Source organism: Eutrema salsugineum, unplaced genomic scaffold (assembly GCF_000478725.1).
Source record: "Eutrema salsugineum unplaced genomic scaffold, Eutsalg1_0 scaffold_6, whole genome shotgun sequence".
NCBI lineage: Eukaryota > Viridiplantae > Streptophyta > Magnoliopsida > Brassicales > Brassicaceae > Eutrema > Eutrema salsugineum.
Genome location: NW_006256547.1, coordinates 10,957,624 through 10,975,976, shown reverse-complemented (window position 1 = coordinate 10,975,976; position 18,353 = coordinate 10,957,624). Strand labels below are relative to the sequence as shown.

General features: G+C 41.2%; 2 non-coding genes across 2 annotated transcripts; both read left to right on the top strand.

Annotated features, from left to right (window-relative positions):
- Positions 1-2,556: 2,556 nt before the first annotated feature.
- Positions 2,557-2,663, top strand: LOC112083648. The gene has a single exon (XR_002897784.1). It is a non-coding gene; the product is annotated as a small nucleolar RNA R71 (small nucleolar RNA).
- A 13,175-nt stretch (positions 2,664-15,838) lies between these two features.
- LOC112083599 lies at positions 15,839-15,945 on the top strand. The gene has a single exon (XR_002897735.1). It is a non-coding gene; the product is annotated as a small nucleolar RNA R71 (small nucleolar RNA).
- Positions 15,946-18,353: the final 2,408 nt, after the last annotated feature.

The following is an 18,353-nucleotide window of genomic DNA, read 5'->3' as shown; positions in this document are numbered from 1 at the left end:
GTGAATCCTATGAGTCATAGGTTGGGTGAGATACCCTTTATGTCATCCAAAGAATAACCAGTGGCCCTCCTATGTTTTCTTAATTCATTTAACAATGCATGCTCTTGTTCATCTAACAACCTATCATTTATTATGACAGGATAAGACTCATTGAGACCTAAGAAAACATACCTGAGCCCCTTGGGAAGAGGTTTGAGTTCCACTTTAGGTGCCTTGCTTGCATCCCAATCTCCTTCCCAAGCTGTTTGAGAGGCTTGTTGTAGCTGTTCTCCTTGTGGTTCATCTTCAGCATTGTTGTCTTGCTCTTCAACCAGTTCCTGACCCTCTTGAGAACCCATTTCTTTCTTGGCCGCCGAGGAATATCGACCATGTAACATGTCGACATTCTGGTCGACATTTTGGGCTCCCGAAATATCGACATGTCATAGGTCGATATCCTGGTCGATAATCTTTTGGCATTTTGCTCGGTCTCAGGTCCTTCACACATAGACAAGGTTTTAGAAGATATCGAGGTGCCACAGGTCGATATCTTGGTCGATAATCTCTCGGGATTTTGATTCAGAATATCGACCAGTTATCTTGATTGGGCACGTCGATATTAATGCAAGAACTTGAGCTTTCCAAGCTTCCAAACCGATCACTTCCCACCTCTAGACCTTCGTAATGCAGGTTCAAGTAAGAACCAGTGCTCTCCTCTGGTTTGTGAGAGTCTAACAGCTTCATGAGCTCTAAAGTTTCATTCTCAAGATAGCCATGATCTCCATGTTTCTTTGTTAATGCTATCTGAAGATGATCTTCAGTGTTTAACTCTTCCAGGAGCTCATCAGCAAGCATATCCATGGTCTCAACATAGAAGACCTGCCCTTCTATAGTTGGCTTCTTCATCATTTCATTAACATCAAACTTCAGCCTTTCACAACCAAGTTGCGGCTCAATTATGCCTCCTCTTACATCTATGATTGCCCCTGCTGTGGCTAAGAATGACCTGCCCAAAATAAGAGGATCTAGTGGTTCCTCATCCATTTCTAGAACCACAAAGTCTGTATGCACTTCAAATCCACCTATCTTCACTGGTAGATCCTCTAGCATTCCAACAGGCAACCTCACAGATCTATCAGCAAGAACAAGTGAGATTTTTGCTGGTTTAAAAGTTCTATACCCCAGTTTTCTTGCAATAGAGAAGGGCATTAGGCTGACTAAGGCACCCAAGTCCCAAAGGCATCCATAAAACATCAAAGGTCCTATAGCATAGGGGAGTGTGAAGCTTCCTGGATCTGTAACTTGCTTGGAATTGATTTCCTCTGAATGATGGCACTGCACTCATGGCTCAATACCACCATACCTTGAGGCTCTTTAGTCTTGTTCAGGATAGCATCTTTTAAGAACTTTCCAAGCTTTGGCATCATTAGAAATGCTTCAATGAGAGGCATTGTGAGTGGTGTCTCATTGAGAGCCTTTTCAAAGACTACTCTTGCTTTATCTACAAGCTGCTTCTTGAATCTTCCTGGGAATGGGAGCTTAGGTTGATAGGGAGGTGGTGGAACATAATCTTTTTCAGGTATCTTCTCTTGTTCCACTTCTTTTCCTTTGTCATTCTTTGCGACCTCTTCTTCTTTATCACTATTTTGGGCTTCCTCCCCACCAACCTGCTCATTGGCCTCAATGAGCACTTGCTGAGGTTCTCTCTCTGGTAATGCTTTGCCACTCCTCAAGGTTATGGCATTGCAAAATTCCTTAGGGTTGGGATCTGGTTTAGCATGGAGATTCCCTTGATTCCTTGATGTAGAAGCCTGATTCTGCTTAAGCTCCCTAATCTCTTGTTGCATTGCAGTATACTGACTTTCAACCCTTTTTTGTCCCTGTAGAATCTGTTACAACATTCCACACAACTCTGGACCCATTTGCTGACCCTGAGCTGGCGGTTGCTGGATCAAATGCTTCCGAACCATTGGCTGCTGATTGAAACGCGGAGGCGCTTTGAGCTGTTGCTGTTGAGAACTGAAGTTGCTGACCGGATTCTGATGCTGTGGTTGACCATATTGTTGCTGAGGCTGACTGAACTGTGGTTTAGGCTGAAAAAAACTCTAAAATTGATTCTTAGAAGCATAGTTTTGTTGGTTTTGCTGAGAAGGGTACACCTGATCTTGAGGATTTGCTACATTGGGGTTGCGTTATGAGAGGTTCTGGTTGGCTCCATAGTTATTGAACCTCTGATACCTTTGCTGATTTCCAATGTAATTGAGTTCTTCTTGTGTGAGGTCATCTTCATTCACATTGTCGAAACTCGGTCCCTGCTCATCAAACTCGCCTACAAAGTGCATAGGCTTTTGTGTTGCCACAAGCACCTTGTCAAGCTTGCTTTGAAGCTCCCTTATATCATTAGCCCTGTCGAAATCTTCTCCATATGTATCATTAGACATCGCAAGATTCTCAACTAACTCCATTGCGGCATTGATCTCCTTTCCAAGAAAGTTCCCATTAGAAGCTGTGTCAAGTTGGTTCCTTATCTTGGGGAGAGCACCTCGGTATAGAGTACTTAGAAGAGATGCCTCTGAAAAGCTGTGGTGAGGACATTGATTTTTGTAGCTGCGAAATCGTTCCCAAGCTTCTCCAAAGCTTTCATTTGTGTGCTGAGTGAAGCTTAAAATTTGATATCTGAGCTTGGCTGTCCTAGAAGTTGAGAAAAACTTAGACAGAAATGCAAGCTTGCACTGCTCCCAGGTTTGTATAGAGCCTCTAGGTAGATTCTTCTCCCATTGGTGTGCCTTGTCTCATATACTGAATGGGAAAAGCCTAAGTTTGAAGCTATCTTCAGAGACTCCATTGATTTTGGTGAGGTCACAAACTCTGTCAAATTGGTCTAGGTGCTCCAAAGGGTCATCCATTGGCAGGCCATGGAATTTGGAGTTTTGCACCATGTTCAGCATAGAGGCCTTCACTTCAAAATTGTTGTTTTGAACAGGTGGTGCTTGGATGCCTGCTCTATGCGGATGTGCATTGGCCCTATCATTCTCCCCAACAAAAACTGGTTGAGGCTCTTGTCTTCTTGGGGCTTGAGACTGTGGAAAGTGTTGAGCCTATTGCTCATTCCTATTAGCCTGTTGCTGATTCTGCTGAGCCTGTCTTTCATTCCTTTGTGCCATGTTCATATTGACAAAAGCTTGCTGCTCATTCCTCTCAGCTTGAGCCTGATTCCTTTTGAGCTCCATTACCATGCTGAGCCTGTTGCTTCTCTTGAACCTGTTGTTCCATATCAGCTTCTCTATCAGTTTCCTTTACACGTCTATGTCTTCTTCTTCTTGGTACTAAGAGATTGATGTTGTCATTCAGGGGAAATGGTGGATCACAACTTCTAGACCTTGATCTGGTGTTCATACACTTGAAAACAAAGACAGAACTTGAAAGTAACAACAGCACCAAAAAGAAAGCACTTGATCTCAAGAAAGTATCTAAGACTAATGCTAGCACACTTTGGCAACGGCGCCAATTGATGACTAGAGGTTTTTAGGCTCTAGCAAAGGTCATCAATACCTTTTGCTGTTGTAGCATAAAGGGTTTATCAATCCAGTGTGTGGTAGACACTAGAATATAAGACAGTTTCTTAATTCAAGCAAAATGGTAAAGTTTGTTGGTGATTTATGCCTAAAACAAGATTAAAAACTAGAACAAAGACAAGTGATTAAGTAAACTAAACAAGCAAGCAATTAAACAAGATGAGATGATATGGAATGATGGAAGCATGAGATTCTAGACATGATAGTTGGCTAGGGTGCTTTTGTGCTAAACTAAGAATGCTAATGACATTAATGAAACATGATTCAAATGATTTATGGTTCTAATCAAGCCTTAATCTTTCCCAAGCATCAAGACACAAATCAAGCCATTTCACATACCCAATCATCATTGGAGATCAAACAACAAGACAGCATTAAGAATCAATCCTAAGTGATCATTTATGCAAATAACAAACATCATCATGGCATTAATGCATAAACCTCTTATATAGCTCTTTTAGGAATTTCATCAAACAGTTTTGGTGCATGAAAAACCCAGATTTTAGATCACAAGTGATGTGCAAGGATCTAGCATAGAGATCAGCTATTTAGAGAGATGAAAGCATGGATCTAGTCCTAAGCACTCCTAATCTAGCACTTCAGCATCCTAACCTACACATCTAGAACCTCATTAGGTGAACTACTCACTAATCATACTAATCTCTCTGAAACCTTTGCAAGTAGTGTATATTGGCATGATGAATGATGGGGATTGAAGATGGTGAAGATAGATAAGATATCTTGCAGCTTTAAACACACAAAAGATTTCTGATTTCTCTTATTTCAAACTCACAAAAGTAGATATCTCTTACAAAGAGGATTCTTTCACAAAAGAGGCAAAGAAATTAGAAGGAATAAAGCTTAACCTAATGATTAATGTCTCCAAACTATATATAGGAAGAGTTTTCTTAAAAGCCAACCCTTAACAAACAGGATATCGGCCCATTAAGGCCCTAAAATTCGGACTGGATTGAGAGAAATATCGACGTGTCATATCTCGATATCTTGGTCGACATTTTTGCAAAGGATTCTTTACAAGAATATCGACCATGGGCTTGGTCGATACTTTGGTCAACATGATAGTAGAAATTTTTCAATCCTTGATCAATTCCTCAACTACTCATGTCATTGTAGCACTTGAGGTATCAATCCAAATGGAGAGATTCTAGACACTAGAACTATGAGGAGCTATCTTAACTCAAGTCTAATAAGCAGATGAGTTGGTAACAAGGTGATCTAAAAACATAAAGCAAACAAGAACAAGCAGTAATTAAGAACTAAACAAGCAAGAGAACCTAAACAAACACTCAAATTCAAATAAAGAGAAAGCTAAACCTCTAGATGTGATCATTGACCAGGGTGCTTTAAATGTGAATTTATGATGCTAAGCAAACAATGCAACACTTGCAATTATTTAGTCTAGACTTACAAATCAGATTAATTCATTCTCATGACAAAAATCCCTTTGTTAATTACCAATTCAAGGCTAAATCCCATTAGATGAATAAACAATCAACAAGCATAAGGTTCAAAGTCTAAAATGACCAGACAGCCTCTTTGTGCATCAAAATAAGAGATAAGAAAGACTGAATCTTATACAGAAAGATAAAGAAAACATCACATGATCTCAAATTCCAATTAACTTAGAACTCTAATCTAGATTAATCCTCTCATGAAGGCACTAACCTCTGCACTAATCCATTTTCAAACCAAATCATCATTTGTGAAATATGAATCAATGAGCATTAAGAAACAGTTCTAATATGTCATTCATGCATTTAACAATCATTCCCATGATGAAAAAGGCATAAACCCTTAGCTTAGCTCATTCAGACATTTCATCAAACACCTTGTGGGTGGAGAAATGCCTAAGCTCTAGATCAAGCTTATAATGAGAGATCTAGCATTAGGATCAGCTAACTAAGGAAAGGAGAAGAGAATCTAAGCTTAAACAATCATTAATCTACATCTAAGCACCCTAATCTACACACCTAGAAGCTTAAAAGAAGACTACTCACTAATCATGATGAACACACCATTCCCTTTGCAAGAGGTGATGTTAATCATGATTAGAAGCAAATATAAGAAGATGAGATGATAAGAAACAGATTTAGATTGATTAAATCCTTGAGATATCTCTTAACAAACTCGTTTTTTTACAAAAGGGGAAAGAGAAACAAGAGAAAACCAAGCCCTTCCCTTGGAAAAAAACCCTAAAAAGCATATATAGTGTCTCTTGCGGACCGGGTCAGCCCAGGAAAAACTGGGTCCTGACCCGGCTTTGATGGATAGTGGTGTGGTTTGCCACGGTCAGAAGATGCTTGGCCAGACCGTGGCAAACTGACAGTGTCAAAGTTCTTGGACAGATTCTTCATGATCAAGGTTGCCATGACTTGATTTATACCATGTCTAGTGGCCACATCTCTTCTTTTCTGGGTTTGGGTGATGAACTTCTTGGATTGCCACGTTCTTGATCTGGACCATTTCATGTTGGGCGTGGCAAGGTGTTGATGATTCGGTGATTGCCACGGCCAAACATCAGGCCGTGCTTCAAGACCATGTCAAATCCCAACCATGACATTATGGGCGTGTCAAAGATCTTCATTGCTTGTCGTGGTCAGGTCCAAGGTCGTGCTTCAAGACCATGTCAAATCGCGAGAGTTGTCATATTATGCCACGGCCAAGCTCAGGCCGTGGCATTATCACCGTGTCAAATCATGACACTTAGCACCTTACCCACTCTTAGACGTCTGGCTGATATGTATGTCTCTCGCCTTCCTTAACTCTCATCTCACGACTCCAAATCCAATGATTCGACCTGTTCTGGGACCGTGACTCTATCATCTCCAACTTTGATGAAGGGTTCGGGTTCAGATGACGTCGGCAAGGGCTCCGTTCCACCGGTGCTTTGATGCGCGTTGCTTTGGTCCTTTATCCGCTCCGAGACATGTACTGCTTCGTATCGCCGTAACTTTCAGCTCAAAACTCCAAATAGGACGATCTAAAGTGTTCTGGAAACTAGACTCAAGGCTCTTGATTCTTTATGAAGACTCTGGAGGCTGAATCCTGGTGAACGCCCTCCTTCTCAGGTGATAAATTTGAGGGATCGTCGGCTCCATAACACTTGTCCGAGTCTGATGCACATAAGGTGATGGTCTCTCCATGTCTTTTGTCCCAATTGCTCCCAATTAGCTCCAAATGACCTGTAAACACTCCAAAAGTGCAAAAATCTCTAGGACCTAATGCAATTCCTAAATAAAGACAAAAGCAAAGACAAATATATGTAAAACTACTTTAATATATGCATGAGACTCAATATTTGGACAAAAATGCAATCCTAAACATGACAGAATGTGAGTATATCAACTCCCCCACACTTGTCCTTTGCTTGTCCTCAAGCAAACAAAAAAATGAGAGAGAGAGGTTGAATGCATGGGAGTTCATATTTCCTTTGAGAGAAGTGACCACTAAGAGAATTCAAGTTCATGCTCAATATGCAATGCAAAACCATACTTTGGTGTATCAACTCAACAGTAATCTCCACAAGTTCTCCTATTCCTCAACTCTTTAACATTCATTAAGCTTTTTACCAAGTGGATCAAATGATGCATTGTTTAAACAAACAGAGTTTGGCTAGGGTGAGGTTATGAGACTAAAATGATCTCATCAATGCCTGAGTGGGTTCAATGCAGCAAAAGGATCTCTCTATGAATGACCAAACTTTGGCAGAATGCTAAAGGTAAAAGACAACCTATGCATACAAGGGCAAGGACTCATCCCACCCCACACTCTACTCAAAGTTTCCTCACTTGCTTACTTTTCACACTCATTCTTCTCTCACTAGGGGATTCTCTTTTCCTTTTCATACACAAGTCTTGGAGTTCAAACTTTACACAGCTCTTTTTCACTTTCTTTTGTAACATCTAGCCTCTTCTTCTTTCTTTTTTAGAACATTTGAGCTCTTTGGCTTCTTTTCTTTTTTTTTTCTTTCACTTAGAGGCTAGACTCTTTCTTTCCAAAACACTAGAATTCACTTTCTTTGACTCAAAAAACTTCCAAGACTGATTTATTTTCTTTTTCTATCCCCTAGTTCTCACCACTCTCCTTTTGTTTCCACTCATCTCTCCTTTTTCCACTCACCAACAAGTATTCCCCCACACTTAGTTCTCGCCAAATCTCTCAGCTCTTTGATGATGGAACTTGACACTCAATGAGACTTGCCCTTGTCGCCCTAAACCTAATACTTTCTGCTAAGTTTGGTCCAAGGTGGCCTCTCAATCACACACAAACAATTGGCTTGAAAGAAGGATGGGTTCAGGGGGAGAAAACTGATCTATTATGCAGATTCAGCTATTTGAGCTAAGGAAGAGGATGGTAAAAATAGGATTCTAGCTCAAATATGTGTATTGGTATCCACAAGTTTATTCAAACAATGCACCAAATGATAATTTCAAGTCAAGTTCATGGTTTTCACTTATTAGAGTTGAGTTCAATTCAAACTTGCTTCTCAGATACAGATCATTTCAAGCCTTGCAAGCATAGAAGTCATTTCACAAGCATATTTAATCAAAATTCTCAAAGTGGTGTACTCTCTAGGAAAACCTATCATTACTCCCTGCAAGATGCAACCTATATGATGCAACTAGACTCAATCCTAAAAATGTGAAATGCAACTAGAATGAACATTTTTGTGAAAAGTTTTCTGATTTTTTTATTTTGTTTTGGTTTTTATATGCACTTAGCTGAGATGCATGATCAAATGAGACTCAAGATGCAAAAAAAAAAAGAAAATAAGAACAAAATAAACATGATTAGTAAACATGAAATCCCTCCCCCACACTTAAATAACACAGTCCCTTGTGTTATAAAAGCATAAGAGAGGAGTGAAAGGCAAAAGCAAGAAAGATGCAAAATGAGAAATAAAGAACTAGATGCATATGTACAAGGAGTTTGGAGTGTTACCAGATTTGTTTTTGATGGAAGAGAGTAGTGGAATTGTGAATCTCAGCAGGCTAAACATCACTGGAGGTGTCCTAGTTTTGATGCTGCTCCTTGCACTGATCTGAACGTGCTTGTAGTGAGGGCTGGAGCTCGTTTTTGTGCATTGTTCCTCTTGCCACCCCCTGTTGCCACGGTCTGGAAGCTCCTCTGGACAGCCCGTGGCATTATTTTGTTCTTCCCCTAACACATTGCCACGACTTGGATGTGACCGTGGCAAAGAGACCATGGCAAAAGCCGAAAGTTCTGCTGCCTTAAAACATGTTGCCATGCCTTGAATCTACCCGTGGCATTCCTCCCGTGGCAAAAGCCGAATGGTGGTCTATTCAAAATTCAACTTGCCACGGTTCAATTCTGGGCGTGGCAATTTCCCCATGGCAATCACCGAAGGTTGGCATCCAAGAAAAAGCCTCATGCCACGCCTGGGTCAAGCAGTGATTCATGGTCGTGGCAAACTGTGAACTTAGCCAAATTTTGCATTTCCTTGCATCTTGTCCACCATTCCTTTAGGCCAAAGAACACCAGGTGATCTGTAACCTAAACACACTCCACAAAACACATCAAAACATCCTAAAAACAGCAAAATAAAGCATTAAAAAGAATATTTACAAAGGATAAGCTTGGGATGATTTCAAGATGATCTTCCTCCAAAGGTTTTATCCCATACAAAGGACTATCCAAGTGATAACTAAGAGTTTTCAAGGCTCTTTGTAGAGGTTATCAATCCCCTGTCTTGTAGTACAAGGGGTTTATCAATCCATATGTGGTGTTAGACACTAAACTGTGTGATCAGATTCTTAATTAAAGCAAACAAGAGTGGTTTTGATTAACTAATGACAACTACAAACTTAAAAACAGGATTAAAGACTAAAGAAGAACTAAACAACGACAAGTGATATGAATATGATATGATGGAGGTATGAGATTCTAGACATGATAGTTGGTTAGGGTGCTTTGGTGCTAAACTAGAAATGCTAATGACAATGATGAGACATGATTCAAATGATTAAGAACTCTAATCTAGGTTAATCCTCTCATGAAGGTATTAACCCCTATACTAATCCATTTTCAAACCAAATCATCATTTGTGAAATATGAATCAATATGCATTAATAAACAGTTCTAAATGATCATTCAAGCAAATAACAATACATCATCATGCAGCAAATGCTTAAACCTCTAATACAGTTCTTTAAAGAATTTCATCAAACACTTTTGGTGCATGAAATTCCCAGAATCTAGATCTCAAGGGATATGCAAGGATCTAGCATAGAGAACAGCTGATTAGAGAGATGAATCAATGAATCTAGCCCTAAGCACTCCTAATCTAACACTTTAGCACCCTAACCTACACATCTAGAACCTCATTAAGGTGACTACTCACTAATCATACTAATCTCTCTTACCTTTGCAAGTTGAGAAGATTGGCATGATTAATGATGATAAATAGAGATGGAGATGATAGATTAAGGGGAAAACACTCTTCAAATCGATATTAAACTCAAAAGCAAGGTATTAACAAGTGGTTTTTCACCAAAAATGAAAAGGAGACTAAAAATGGGATAAAAGTCATCTCCAAATTAGGTTTAAAAAGTATTTATAGATGCCTTGGACGAACTAGGTCAACCCGGAACAAACTGGGTACTGACCCAGCCTTGGTGGGTAAAGAATAAGTTTGCCACGGTCTAGCAGGTTCTTGGTCAGGCCGTGGCAAATGACCGTGTCAAGTATTGTATCGCGTGTTCTTGGATGAACCATGGTGCCACGGTCTAGCAAGTCTGGGTCAAGTCGTGGCAAGTGGTCGTGTCAAACGCCGAAAGTATGCGCAAGGTTGCCACGGCCAAGTCCTAGGCTGTGGCATGGAGGCCGTGTCAATCGCCGAAGAAGTGTACAAAGTTGCCACGGCCAAGTCCTAGACCGTGGCATTGAGACCGTGCCAATCGCCGAAAGTGAGTAAAGTCCTTCCCGGCCAAATGCTACTTTGCCACGGTCAAGTGTAGACCGTGGCATGAAGATGGTGTCAAACGTCGAAGCACTGCAATTAAGTGCCACGGTCAGGTGTTGACCGTGGCATTCCATCGTGGCATCTTTCCCTTAGCTCGCATCGTTCAGGGCTCCTCGGACCACTTCACGTTCAGGGAAGCGTAACTTCTAAGATATTTGTCCGAATTGTGTGATTCTGGTTTCAGAGGACAGAAGGCCCATATATCTTCAACTTTGGTGAAGGAAGCTTTGGTGCTTGGGAAGTGGAAAGTTTCCTGGAGGGCTCATCTTCGCAGTGCATTTACACGATCAGAGAAGGACGTCTAGACATGTGTCCATTCCGGAGACGTTATCTTCTTGCTCATAGCTCTGAATTGAATGCTCTCGGACGTTCTGGAAAGAGGACTCAATTATCTCCGATTCTGATGAAGGCCCCGTAAACTGAATCGGTCCGGAAGTACACCGTCCTTCGCATTCTTCCGAGCTCATCCGCTTGGTCCAAAACGGCAGCAAGACAGGAGTTTCTTCTGACGAGCTTAACTTTCTGCCCACGCGTCAGAATTCCATCACTCCACTTGCTCTGGGACCGTGATTTCAATCTTCTCCAACTTTGATGAAACACCCGACAGCTGAATCGGACCGGAAGGTTCCCCGGACAGGCAATTTCGGAAACGTGTCTGCACCCGGAGATTTTTTCCGAGAAATTCATTAACCGGTACGCGTTTTGGCCGAGGAATCCACCCGCGGTACGTGAGAATGGCCGAGAAAACCTTCCTGCGGTACGTGAGAATGGCCGAGAACCTCCAAAAACCCATTTTTGCCATTTTTCAAACCTTGATCACCATTTATCTTCCTGGATCCATCTCCTCAACTCAAAATAGCTCCAAATACACCTGATAAACACTCAAAACATGCAAAGACTCATTGTGACCTAATGCAACTCCTAAATTCTAAAACAAATCCTAAGGACCCAAAATTCATGAAATAAAACATGATTTGGAATGAAATATGCAACCTAAATGATGCAAATTATGAACATATCAACTCCCCCACACTTGTCCATTGCTTGTCCTCAAGCAAAAAGAGCAAATGAGAGAAAGAGGTTGGATGCATTGGGAGTTCATATTCCTTAATGAGAGAAGTGATCAAAATGAGAATTCAAGTTCATGCTCAATTATGCAATGCAAAGTCATACTCAGATATATATATCAACTCAGCAAGGAAACTCCACAAGTTCTTCTCTCTCTCAACTCTTTCACATTCATTAAGTTTTTATCAGGTGAACCTCATGATGCAATGTTTAAACAAGCTGGCTTGGCTAGGGAGAGGCTATGAGATTAAAATGATCTCATCAGTGTTCAAGTGGGTCAAATGCAGCAAAGGGATCTCTCTATGAATGATCAAACTTTGGCAGAATGCTAAAGGTAAAAAGCAACCTATGCATACAAGGGCAAAGACTCATCACTCCCCACCCTCTACTCAAAGCTTCCTCACTTGCTCAAAAACCCTCACTTTTCACTCTCATTTTCCTCACACTAGAGGATTTAATTTTCACTTTCACTCTCAAGTCTTGGAACACAAACTTTACATAGCTCTTTTCCTTTTGCAACCTCTAGCCTCTTCTTTCTTTCTTTTCAAAACATTTGAGCCTTCTGGCTTCTTTCCTTTTTACTTAGAGGCTAGACTCTTTCTTTTCAAAACACTAGAGCTCCCTTTCTTTGACTCAAAACTCCAAGACTGATTTCTTTTATTTTTTTTTCTATCCCCTAGTTCTCACTACTCTCCTTTTTCCATTCACCAACAAGTATCCCCCCACACTAAGTTCTTTCCAAATCTCTTAGCTCCTTGATGATGGAACTTAACACTCAATGAGACTTGCCCTTGTTGCTCTAAACCTAACACTTTCTGCTAAGTTTGATCCAAGGTGGCCTTTCAATCACACACAAACATTTGGCTTGAAGGAAGGATGGGTTCAAGGTGAGGAAAACTGATCCAGATGTGGACTCAGCTATTTGAGCTAAGGAAGAGGGTGGTAAAAACAGGATTCTAGCTCAAATAGGTATATAGGTATCAACAAGCTTATTCAAACAATGCATCACAAGATAATTTCAAGTCAAGTTCAAGGTTTTCACTTATTAGAGTTGAGTTCAATTCAAACTTTCTTCTCAGATTCAAACCATTTCAAGCCTTGCAAGCACATAAGTCATTTCACAAGCATATTTAATCCAAATTCTCAAAGTGATGTACTCTCAAGGAAAGAACCTATCATTACTCCCATGCACAATGAAACCTATATGATGCAACTAGACTCAATCTTAAAAATGTGAAATGTAACTAGAATGAACATTTTTTTGTGAGATTTTTTCAGATTTTTCCATTTTTTTTTTGGTTTTTTATATGCACTTAGATGAATGCAAAATGAGACTCAAAGTGAAAAGGAAAATAAGAGCAGAATAAACATGATTAGTAAACACAAAACCCCTCCCCCACACTTAAATAACACAGTCCCTTGTGTTATAAAAGCATAAGAGAGGAGTCAAAGACAAAAGCAAGAAAGATGCAAAATGAGAAATAAAGAACTAGATGCATATGTACAAGGAGTTTGGAGTCTTACCAGATTTGTTTTTGATGGAAGGGAGTAGTGGAATTGTGAATCTCAGGAGGCTAAACATCACTGGAGGTGTCCTAGTTTTGATGCTGCTCCTTGCACTGATCTGAATGTGCTTGTAGTGAGGGCTGAAGCTCGTTTTTGTGCATTGTTCCTCTTGGCACCCCCTGTTGCCACGGTCTGGAAGCTCCTCTGGACAGCCCGTGGCATTCTTTTGTTCTTCCTCTAACACATTTCCAAGGCTTGGATGTGACCGTGGCAAAGAGACCATGGCAAAAGCCGAAGGTTCTGCTGCCTTAAAACATGTTGCCACGCCTTGAATCTACCCGTGGCATTCCTCTCGTGGCAAAAGCCGAATGGTGGTCTATTCAAAATTCAACTTGCCACGGTTCAATTCTGGGCGTGGCAATCTCCCCATGGCAATCACCGAAGGTTGGCATCCAAGAAAAAGCCTCATGCCACGCCTGGGTCAAGTAGTGATTCATGGCCGTGGCAAACTGTGACTTTGCCAAATTTTGCATTTCCTTGCATCTTGTCCACCATTCCTTGAGGCCAAAGAACAGCAGATCATCTGTAACCTGAACACACTCCACAAAACACATCAAAACATCCTAAAAACAGCAAAAGAAAGCATTAAAAATAATATTTACAAAGGATAAGCTTGGGGTGTCTCCCAAGAGCACTTTGTTTAAAGTCACTAAGTTTGACTTCTTACACTCTTTTTAGTGAGGGAGAGGAGGAGCTTTGATGCTCCTTGTCTTGTCCATGAATTCAAGCATATGGTCCTTGTTCATCAGATCTTGGACACCATCAGATCCTTTGTCTATGAGCTCTTGTGTGAGGATTGCCCTGACTTTTGCAAAAGGTTTTGATCCTCCAATGCCTTTAACCTTGTATTCAAAAGCTCCACCATCAAACTTCCATGGAGTGAGAGTTAAGACTTGAGAAGAGGACCCAAGAGTGAATGATTTGGTGCTTGTTGGGTTCTTGTCTTGAGACCCTGAACCATTGCTTTTGTTGCTGCTGACCTCCTTCTCACTTGGTGTAGGAGAAAAAGATTCCAAGCAAGCTTCATCATCACTAAAGCAATTTCCTTCAAACTCAAGATCAGGTCTTACTAAGGATTCTTTCTTCTTCTCAACAGATGCAAGGGGTTGAGCTTCTTCTATAGTTCCAATACTCCCCACATACATCATCCCAATGTGTTTCAACTCATCAGAATCATCAGATATAACTCCACAAAACCCAGCAAGAGGAGGCTTAAGAGGATAAGATATTTCATCATCTACCTTAGCAAGCACCACTCTTTGAGTATCAAAGTCCATCCTTGCTCCTGTGGTGTTCAGAAATGGAGTTCCAAGCAAAAGAGGTAGCTCTTTTGTCTTCTTCATCTTCATAACTACAAAATCTGTTGGAACTGTGCATTCACCAATTTTCAATGGGTAGTCTTCAAGGATTCCATATGGCTTCTTTGAGGATGAATCTCCAAAGGTAATTGACATGGGGTGATGCTTAAGACTCTTGATCCCTAGTCTCTCCACCATGTCTAAAGACATTACACTGATGCTTGATCCAGAATCACACAAAGCATTGTCCACTTTCTAATTTCCAAGAGAGCATGAGATGGAGAACTTTCCTGGGTTGCCTAGCTTGGGAATAGATTTGGGGTTCACCCTTGTTGAGCCAGTGCTAGAGACTCCATCAGATGTCCTTCCTTGAACCATTCTCTGATCCTTTCCTTTAGCAATCTCAGAATCATTCTCTTTCATATCAAAACAAGCTGCCTCCCCACCTTCTTTCTCAATGTCCTCATTGAGATCACAGAACAGGAACTCAAACTCATCTATGATGGCGTCCTCATCATCTTTTGTCAGGCATTTTTCACTTGAGACATTGCCATGGAGAAGGTCCTCAATTTCTTGGACAGCAGCATGATTCTCATCATTTGAGAGGATTGCATTGCAGTATTCTGTTTGATGTGCAGTTGATGTCCCTGGTAAAGATCTTTGAGCTTGAGAACTGCAGTGGCCCTTGTTGTTCTCTAGAGTCTTGACTTTGGAAGCCAAAGTTAAAAGTTGAGTTAGAAGATCAGAATAAGTGCAATCCACCTTGTTGTTAATCTCTGCCATTTTCTTGTTGAAGTCTACGGCACCACTTGCTTGACCTTTGAGGATTTTCTGGAGCAGGTTCTGCACTTCTTGATCCTTATTCTCTGAGTTCTGTTGAAGACTTTGTTGTTGGCGAGAGACAAAACCTTGTTGTTGAGTGTTTTGAGGATATAAGTTCTGGTTTGGGGGATTCTGTAGTAGGTAAAGCCCTTTTGGTAACCTTGTTGGCCACCTACAAAGTTTCCTCAGCTGTGATGCCTTCCCTTTGAAATGTGTCTTGAAACACATGATTCACATCTCTAACAAGGTTGGCTGACTGATGAGAAGCTAAGAGAAGTGTGTCTAGCTTCTCATTGAGAGACTTGATGTCTTTCCTTGTCCTTTCTTCTTCAGCCCTCACAGCTCCTCTTGAATTCCTTTCAAAGTCTGATCCATAAAGCTCATCACTCTGAGCTACATTCTCCACTAGGCTCATGGCATCATTGACTTCCTTGGTCATGAAATTACCATTTGAAGCTGTGTCCAAGAGGAGTCTGACCTTTGGTAAAGCACCTCTGTAGAAGGTACTTAGCAGCTGACAATCTGAGAATCCATGGTGAGGGCATTGCATGGTATACCCTCTAAATCTTTCCCAAGCCTCACAAAATGATTCATGGTTCTTCTGAATGAAACTTGAGATTTCATTTCTTAACCTTGCTGTTCTTGATGAAGAGAAGAACTTGGTTAGAAATGCTCTTTTGCATTGCTCCCATGTGTGGATGGATCCTCTTGGGAGGTTCTTTTCCCAATGATGTGCCTTATCTCCAAGGCTGAATGGGAACAATCTCAGTTTGAAGCTGTCTTCAGATACCCCATTGATCTTAGTGAGATCACAAACTCTGTCAAACTGATCCAAATGCTCCAAGGGATCCTCCATAGGTAAGCCATGAAACTTCTGATTCTGAACCATATTGATCAAAGAGGCCTTCACCTCAAAGTTGTTGTTTTGGACAGGAGGTGGCCTGATTCCTGATCCATACTGGTGTGCATAAGCTCGGTCATTCTCTCCAACAAAGACTGGTTGGGGCTGATGACGTATGGGTGGGTTTGGGTGGGGCTGTGGTGGATTAACCTGAGGTTGGTCTTGGTTCTGGTTACCCTGAGCGTGTCCCTGATGGATCTGAGCCTGTTGAGCCTGAATTCCAATCCCATTACCAGCTCTTTGACCTTGATCAGCTTCTTGCGCCTGATGCTCATTCCCAACTTGCTGATTCATTCCTAACCTCTCCAAGTGAACAGCTCTTTCTCTTTGTCTTCTGGCTTGGCTTCTTGTGATCATAAACCTGAGAACAAAGACAGAACTTGAAAGGTGATCAGTAAAACAAAAGAAACTTGATCTCAAAAACTATATCAGAAACTGATGCTAACAATCCCCACACAATATGGCAACGGCGCCAATTGATAAGTAAGGTTTTCAAGGCCTTAATAAGGGTTATCAATCCCCTTGTCAAAGTAGTATAAGGGGTGTCAATCCATATGTGTGGTAGTTAGGCACTAGTTTATGCGATCAGATTCTTAATTCAAGCAAACAAGAGTGATTTTGGTTAACTAAAGACAACTACAAACTTAAACAGGTTTAAAGACAAATGACAATGACGAGTGATGTGAATATGATATGATGGAGGCATGAGATTCTAGACATGATAGTTGGTTAGGGTGCTTTGGTGCTAAACTAGAAATACTAATGACAATGATGAGACATGATTCAAATGATTAAGAACTCTAACCTAGGTTGATCCTCTCATGAAGGTATTAACCCCTATACTAATCCATTTTCAAACCAAATTCCCATTTGTGAAATATGAATCAATATGCATTAATAGACGGTTCTCAATGATCATTCAAGCAAATAACAATACATCATCATGCAGAAAAATGCTTAAACCTCTAATACAACTCTTTCAGGAATTTCATCAAACACTTTTGGTGCATGAAATTCCCAGAATCTAGATCTCAAGTGATTATCAAGGATCTAGCATAGAGAACAGTTGTTTAGAGAAATGAATCAATGAATCTAGCCCTAAGCACTCCTGATCTAACACTTTAGCACCCTAACCTACACATCTAGAACCTCATTAAGGTGACTACTCACTAATCATGATGAACACACTAAATCCTTTGCAAGATGTGTTGTTAATCGTGATTAGAAGTTTGATTTGATGATAAGAAATGATGAATAAGATGGAAAGAAACTTCAAAATCGATCTTAAGCTCTCTAAAACAAAGTGTATTAAGTAGGTTTTCACCAAAGGGGAAAGAAAACTAAAAGTGGAATAAAAAGGTTCCCTACAAATTAGGTCTAAAAACCTTATAAAGGAGGCTTAGGCGAACCGGGTCAACCCGGAACAAACCAGGTACTGACCCGGCCTTGATGGGCAAGTATGGGTTTGCCACGGTCTGGTGTGTTCTTGGTATGACCGTGGCAATCCTGACCGTGTCAAAGCCTTCACTTGTGTTCTTGGTTCCTTTTGATGCCACGGTCTGATCAAGCTTCGTTTGAAACCCGTGGCAAGTCACCGTGTCAAACGCCGAAGATGTGTAAAAGTTGCCACGGTCAAGCCCCCAGACCGTGGCATTCAGACCGTGTCAAAACCCGCATGCATGTGAAATCCTTCCCAGCCAAGTATTTGTTTGCCACGGTCAAGTCTCAGACTGTGGCATTGAAACCGTGTCAAAACTCGAAGCTGTGTAAAAGTTGTCTCCAGCCAATTGTTCATTTGCCACGGTCAAGTCCCAGACCGTGGCATTCAGCTCGTGCCAATCGCCGAAGGTTGCAAGAAGTTGCCACGGTCAAGCCTCAGACCGTGGCATTTGGGCCGTGTCAATCGCCGAATGGTGTGCAAAAGTTCCTCTCAGCCAAGTGTGTGTTTGCCACGGTCAAGTGTAGACCATGGCATGAAGATCGCGTCATTAACCGAGGGTGTGCAAAAGCTGCCACGGCCAAGTGTGGATCGTGGCATTCCATCGCGGCATGTTTAACTTAGTCATTCTGGGCTATCTGGACCATCTCGCATTCCGGAGAGTGTAACTTCCTGGAGACTTGTCCGAATTGAGTGATTCCGG